This window comes from Pinus tabuliformis, chromosome 2_2 (genome assembly GCF_031772625.1).
Source record: "Pinus tabuliformis cultivar Carrire ecotype Pingquan chromosome 2_2, CPIR1, whole genome shotgun sequence".
Classification (NCBI taxonomy): domain Eukaryota; kingdom Viridiplantae; phylum Streptophyta; class Pinopsida; order Pinales; family Pinaceae; genus Pinus; species Pinus tabuliformis.
The window spans coordinates 436,795,962-436,803,287 of NC_142300.1; positions in this window are offsets into that span (position 1 = coordinate 436,795,962).

A 7,326-nucleotide genomic window follows, 5' to 3' on the forward strand; every position below is an offset into this window, starting at 1 on the left:
TCTGCTTCTTCCCTTGTACCACCATTCGTCTTACCAAATCGTATTCTTCCACAGGCTCAATGATGCCTACTACGAGCATTTCGTCTAATTCTATGTGGACCTTCTCCTTATATTTCAGATTTAAGCGGTAAGTCCTCTGCTTAACTGGCTTCACGTCGAGCTTTAACATGATCTTCATCACTCCTAGATCTCCGATTATTCCTTTCAAATGTGTAAACTTGATCAGGAATAAGTTCTGATATTCGTGGAGTAATTCAGCGACCTTATCCACCGTCCTATCGTCCCAGTAGTCTCTAATCTTCGCGAATTTGAGTTCTGCTTCTGTACTAATGTTTACCTGCTTAGTTTTCACAGACGCGGTTATATCAGGGTTCTCAATCTGTGGTCCATGAACCTCGTGGTGGCCTTCTGTTTCTGGAATGTTAATATTTCATGAATCCTCATCCTCCTCTTCAGCAATTGCATTATAACATTCCAGTGCACGACTCAACTGAGTAGCCCATTCAGGTTGAATCAAGTCTACCGGCTCCTGTGGTATCCTAAAGATGGTTGCTTTTACCTCTTGTAGCAATTCATCAATACTGTTCCAACCATCCTCAAAACTGAAGGTCATCATGAACCCTTCACGCAAGATATCCCATTCACCTGTCCCATGGAGGAGCTCTGTTTCTATATACCAGTTCATTGGTATAACATCTAGGGTATGATAGAACCAGTGCACCGATTCAGGTTGTGGATTTTCTCCATAGTCATGCGTCCACTTGGCCATATGCGCACATGGATCATCCTGTCCATCATACTTGTCAGTCAGTCGCACCTTAGGCTTCCCAAATCATACTCGCATCATTCTCCTACATTCGCACCAATCATCAAAACTACCTTTGTGCATACTGTTATAGACATTTTTGTGCCTTACAGCATTAAGCATGAAATGTCCATAATCCAAGGGATCCAAAGTCCCTAAATGAGTTGTTCCTACCCCTAAAGGAACAAGGTCAACAAAAGACAGCTTCTCCCAGAAGTTCTCCACCAAAAACAACTCAGAAATGGTCAAATCAAGATCAATTCAGTAGCTCCACTAGCTGTCTGCGCTGAAATGCAAAGTCTGCACTGGCTACTTGCACTGCAACGCAGGTAGAAGCACTACCAGGGTGCGCTGAGCGGGAAATGACAAATGGCAAGTTCAGTCAACGAGGTGGAAAGACCCTGGAAGCTTCCAGAATCTTCCTCAATGACACATGCCTCAATGAATTCGACCAAGTGATGAGTAAGAGGTTCTCAACCTCCAAGTGGAAGCAAGAACTGACAGAGAGAAGCCACAAGTCAAAACATAAGCTGACTCATCCTCTCTGCTTACATCTATATATGGATCTCTCACCCAGAGGTTTAGGAGGCCGGAATTTGGTATTTTGCAGAGAATTGTTGTTGGTTTGAGATTGAGATTAGTACATTGGGTGATTTATGCTTTGTTGGAGGAGAGGAAGGGATTCTTTTGCTGGGAGGTAGATGCTGGATCGGGACTCATTTGGTTGTATCTCCTCTTGAACCTTGTTATCATATCAATAAAGCTACTTGAGTTTCTCCTATATGCTTGTATTTCAATGATGTTTTGTCATATTGGCATATTTAGTTTATATCTGATCCTAAACTAGTTATGAATGTGAATCTATATCTTTTGTGTAGTTTTCCTCTCTCGTGATTTTACAGGAACTGGGTGAAGTTGGACCAGTGAAAGAGCAGGCAGCAGGAAGCGAACAAAAGAGAGAATGATTGGATCGACAAACTAGCGGAAGACACCGGTTAGTTACATCCTTCTTTCTCTATTTGCATCTCATAAAGAAGAATACTCAGATAGCTTTCCTTGTTTGTTGCTAAGGCACTATCACCTTTTAGAGTGGGATAGGGGCATTCCAAATTGGATACTTTTCCCAACAACAAATTGGCGACTCCGCTGGGGAGAGTATCTTGTTAGTTTATTTGTGCTTCTATTGCTATTCATTTCATAAACTCAAGAGTGCCGAATCGAACTGCATTTGCCATTTACAAATGCAAAGTAGAGATCAGCTACTCTAGCCCACTCACTGGGCCTGTTTATGATCTGAACAGCTGATCCACAAGTGCTCTAACAGCCCTTTGTGATAGATCTTAGTCCTCCTATAAATCATCCTCCTAATTGTACCTAATTGATAGCTTTTATCCGGCCAAAAACTGTAGATTTAACTGCAAACCGTAACCCAAAACCCAGAAACAACTCTCGTTTCTGCTTCAGCACAGACTCTATGAAGAGGTTCTGCATTTCAACGCAGGTCCTGTGAAGGCTACCTGCGCTGAATGTCAAAACCTCTGTGTTGGGAGTGCGCTGATCAGTCTTTGCCTTGTGCAGCTGTGGTTCCCTGCTTCCTTTTGCTCAGTTTTATCTCTGTTTTTTGCAGCCTGTTATCAGTCAGTGTACCTATCTGAAACCCCTTTTCTTTGCCTCAATTCCGCCTCAGTTGTATAAAGAAATTGTATTTGTTCTTTGTGTATTTGTTACATCATTTGCAGTTTCCCATTACAAAAGTAAACTAGTCATACTGTCGCCCTTAGATCTAGACCTGTGGTAAGTGTTGTTTTGATCTTAGGGGTGACTTTGTTTGCTGTTCACAGTTGATTGAGCTTTTAATTTTGTCTTTTGGTTTCAATTTATGCATTTCTAGTGTCGAAACAAGTAAATCATAAAGTGTCGTAATCATCTTTTTGATTTTGAAAAAGGAACTTGTTTATGTTTTCACTTGAAATCGAATTCAAATTTGTACAACAGCTTTCTTTTTAGGCATCAATATTAAGAAAGTGAAAATAAATACATGCATTTGTGCATTTGCATTTTGATAGTTTGCATGGTTTGATTTAGGGAAAAGTGCATTACAGTGTGCTCTATGCTCTTTGAGAAAAGTTTGTGTCTTCCTTTTCCCCTTGTAGCTAGGATTTTCATTGTTGAAAAGATATAAAAGCTTGCTTATCATCTTTAGACTGCATTTAGGAATTGTATCATACATCTCGTGGTGATCCAAAAAGGCAAACTTCTAAGAAAGATCAACCTAAAATAAATTGAATGAACTTAACAACGCTTTGTAACTTAACGCACAACATAGAGGTCTAGGCTAGAGACGTGTTCCGGCGTCGTAAAACCTGGTGACTGTCGATCTCGCTGATGGTTGGGTGATTCCTCCTGAGGGACGATAGCGCCAGTATGGATTGTGCTCCCACGTACCGTCGAGTATATATTGGGAGACCCCTATAGGCATAAAACCTTTATCCTTAGGAAGCTGTGTCGGCCACCCTACTGATCGCAATGAACTGAACACAGCATTCGGGAAGATTGACCGCCCGTACCTTAAAAAGTATTCTGCGGTTTTGCAAAAAGTTTGGCACACCCTCTACCTAGAACTCCAGAGTAGTTCCTTTTGGCCTTTTTAAAACTCTATAACGGAAAAAGTCCATCCGAGCATTTGTCACTTCGGGCTCGTTAAAACATCGAAGGAGACTAGAGTCATCTTTAGCTTTTTCTCGACTCTTTAAAATTGAAAAAGCAAGTTGTGTCTAAAGTGTCGTTAAAATTTATTTTAAACGGAACAATCACCCTTTTTCCTACGTTGATCTTTAGGTTGAGAAAATGGAGCCCACCAACCAAGGAATTCCCCTTGGTGGAAATCCTAGTCCCTTCTCCTCTTGGGGAGATGTTGGTGCGCCCCATATGGCCACATTGTTGCTTCCAGGACTGACAATTGGCTTGCCGATCTGGCTCTTCTCAACCAATGTCGTTCAGAACACCACTATTCCTGAACAGTCGAATCAACAGTTAGACCAGTCCAGAATTGCCCACCAGCCTTCTACTTCCTCTAATTCTTCCTCTCCTCCTTCCTCTTCGCTTGACAGAACTGGTAAAACAAAAAACCAAGTTCCTAAGGAGAAGAAGGAAAAGAAGAAGAAAGAGAAGAAGAAGAAGGAGCCAAAAGCGACTGGGGGCAAACAAGTGTCGTCTAACAAAAATCCACACACAGCACTGACTAGGCCTAAATCGCCATGTGTCATATGCAAGGGAGACCACTTCCACAGAGATTGTCCCTACATCCCTCGGATATTAAGGGACTGGTCCCCCCGTTTGCACAATCCGGTGGCATCAACCTCTGATAGCCATGTTGAATGCATACCGTCAACTAGCGAAAGTGAAGTCCTTGGACAAAAAGGGAGAGCTAGATTCCCCTGTAGACTGTGCGAAGGTGACCACGCCATCCACCGTTGTCCCTTCTTAGACGAAGCGAAAAGAGTTTTGGATGATCGTCCGGTTTCACCGTTACGACTCCCTCCTGGATATAAAAATCTCTTGTCGAGTCCTTCGTTAGTTGAAAATCCAGCTGGCCCGCTCAAGTGGTCAGCTGAAGCGCCGGTCATTGAAGATGAACCAGCTGAATCCATACCCGACGAAAGTCAAAAGGTCGAGGCGGCAGTTGACCCGGTCTTGCCTTCAGAGGATTTATCTTCGAATGATATAGTCACTGAAGAGGATAAAGATGACACCATCCAAATTCTCTTCATCAACATAGACTTTGACGAACATGGGGGCAATGCACCCATTCCTTTATCGCAGGAAGGAAGTTCGTCAGAGCGATATCCGGCCGTCTATTCGGTCCCACCACCAAGCAACCTGGTTGTTTCCTTCGACCGGAACCAACTAGGCAGACCCCGTTTGCCAACCAGCATACCATTCAGAATTATCGTTCAAATATACAGAATGGTCATGGCTGGCACCATCATTGATGAGGGGGCATCTGTGAGTATCCTTTCCTCTACTGCTTGGAAAGCGCTTGGTTCGCCAGCGCTTTTGCCTAAAATGAGAAATCTGACAGGCTTTGATAAAGGAACCAGTTGACCTTTAGGGATCCTCCCCAATGTGCCCATAACATTGAGAGGGAAGACCGTTCAAATGAACGTGATGGTCATTCAAGGACCCTTGGATTATAACCTACTCCTTGGACGAGACTATATATATTGCATGGGAGCTATTGTCTCATCACTCTTTAGAGTAATGTGTTTTCCGCATGAAGGAAGAGTGGTCAAGCTCGTGGACCAGCTTTCATTTCCCGGATCACGCATCGCAAATAGTCATATACCTTCCCTAAATGGTCTCTTCATGCAAGAAATGTCTCAACCCACGGTCCGTCCTCCCGATGAGCGCGAGTGATTCGGAAGGATATGACTGGAACCCAGGGGGCATGCATCCTGGTCTGCTTCGGCAGGAAAACTTTGGGTATAGGGTAGGTTTCCGCGGGAGAATATGACTAGTCCGTACCCCGTCTGTGGTTGGAAGTGGGGTTGTTCTGGAATAAGATTCTCTTGTTAAAGTTATGTGTTTGACGCTCATTGTCACTCACCTTTGTCTATCTCGGTAGATATCGCCGAAGAAGTGTTTTGTTTGAAAGATTAACAGGACAATCTTTGGGTAACCTGAAAGAGGTAGGTCTCTCTCGGTAAAACAATTGTTTTAGCGGAAGTGAAGTAGAGGTAACCTTGAAACTCTGTTTTATACCTGGGGGCATGCAAACCTTTTGGAGTGCAAGCAAAGAGCGGTTATTTATCTGTTTTTTGGGTTAATCATTTCCTAACTTGCATAAAGAAAGGATGCGGGGCATAGCTTTGGTAAGGCGCAAGCTCCATAAAAAATGGAATCTTACATGAGACATTCTTATCATATGACTGGATAATCGAGCAGTTTTAGCACATAGTTCATGCTCGTTAAAAAATAAACATAAGACTGAGCAGTGTTTTTCCGCGTTTAAGCTCATTAAAAAATGAACTATCTTCCGGTAAATAACCACCGTGAATGTAACAATTATCAGCCATTAAAGCCTTGGTCATGTTTGCACCGTCACCTCCACTTTTCCATTGGCCGATCATTCACCTCCATTTGATTGTTTACCCATTTTGAGGAATAGCTGCGAAGAGTGATCTCACTTGGCCATCCTTGTGACACTGCCGTGATTGGAAAATTCCAACTGTTACCTGGAATCAACTGCTACCCGTTTTATCACTCGTTCCTCAAAAGACGAGTCTTCTTTAAGCTCTTTTCATCTGACTCGTAAAATATGAAAAGATTGCCGAGTTTTGGCCTTCCAGCTCGTTAAAGCGACCGGAAGCGCTATCCCTCCTCTAGATTTTAATCTTTTTGGACCTGAGGGATTATTGCACAAAAAGATCGAGCGCTTGTTTTGTTCGGCTCGTTAAAACTATCGAAAATCCATCCCTTCTGTATTGTTTTATACTTTTTCGGACTTAAGGGATTAGATGACGAAAAAGGGACTTTGGAGTTATCTTTACGTACCTTTTTAGACTCTCTAAAAATGAAAAGGGACCGAGTTATCTTTGTTGTTAAACTCGTTAAAAAACATTAATAGCGACAAACTTGTCTTTAGACGAGAACGAGTTTCACTATCGCTAGGCTCGTTAAAACATAGCGATGGGTTTGCCCGAAGGGAAAATTATAGAACAAGAATATGTTATCCTCCTCAAGCTTGACAAAAATAATGAGGTACTGGTCAGAAATGACTGGGGAAAAATAGGGAGAAACTCAAAGAACTTTTATTGGTAGCAAGTCGCTCTTGAACATGACACTTCCGCTCCGTGCCTGAGTCGGGTTGGGTTGTTTCATTCACTGGTCACATCGCCATGGTCTCGCCATACCATCCACCTTTGGGGTAAATGCTACCAATCCATCACACAAGTGTTGCCGATATGTTCAAGAGAAGTCATCCAGATAAGTCAACTGTGTCCCATCCACTACCATACATTATCCTTCATCCTTTCATGACCGCCACCCTGAACCATATATCATCAGATCGTTTTCACCTCCATTAAAATCATTTGCTCCGTTCCGTCTCACTGATGTGGGATACATTAAGGCCCTCCTTTGACGGATCGCTTCTTGTCGACATCAGCTCATTATCCAAGAAGTTGATCTAGGAACACCCCCTTCAGTACTTTGAAGCTTGCATGCCTCAATGGCAAGTTTCTCACTTCCAGCGACAGGTATACATCAATGACCTTCGACCGAAATATTTTGCATGGTGTTCGACGCCAAGTCCTTTATTCACACCACGTGAATTGTACTGCAGTACCTTGAGGGTCATTATCATTATCGGTGATTCCTCTCGCGCTTGTTAACAGTTTACATCATTGACTGGTAATCAAGCGATGTCTTTCCATGTTCGACTTCAGGACATTTTTCACATGGATCGACTTGTACTTAGAGTAAAGATCGAACGAGATTGAAGACCCCGGATCTAGTTTCAT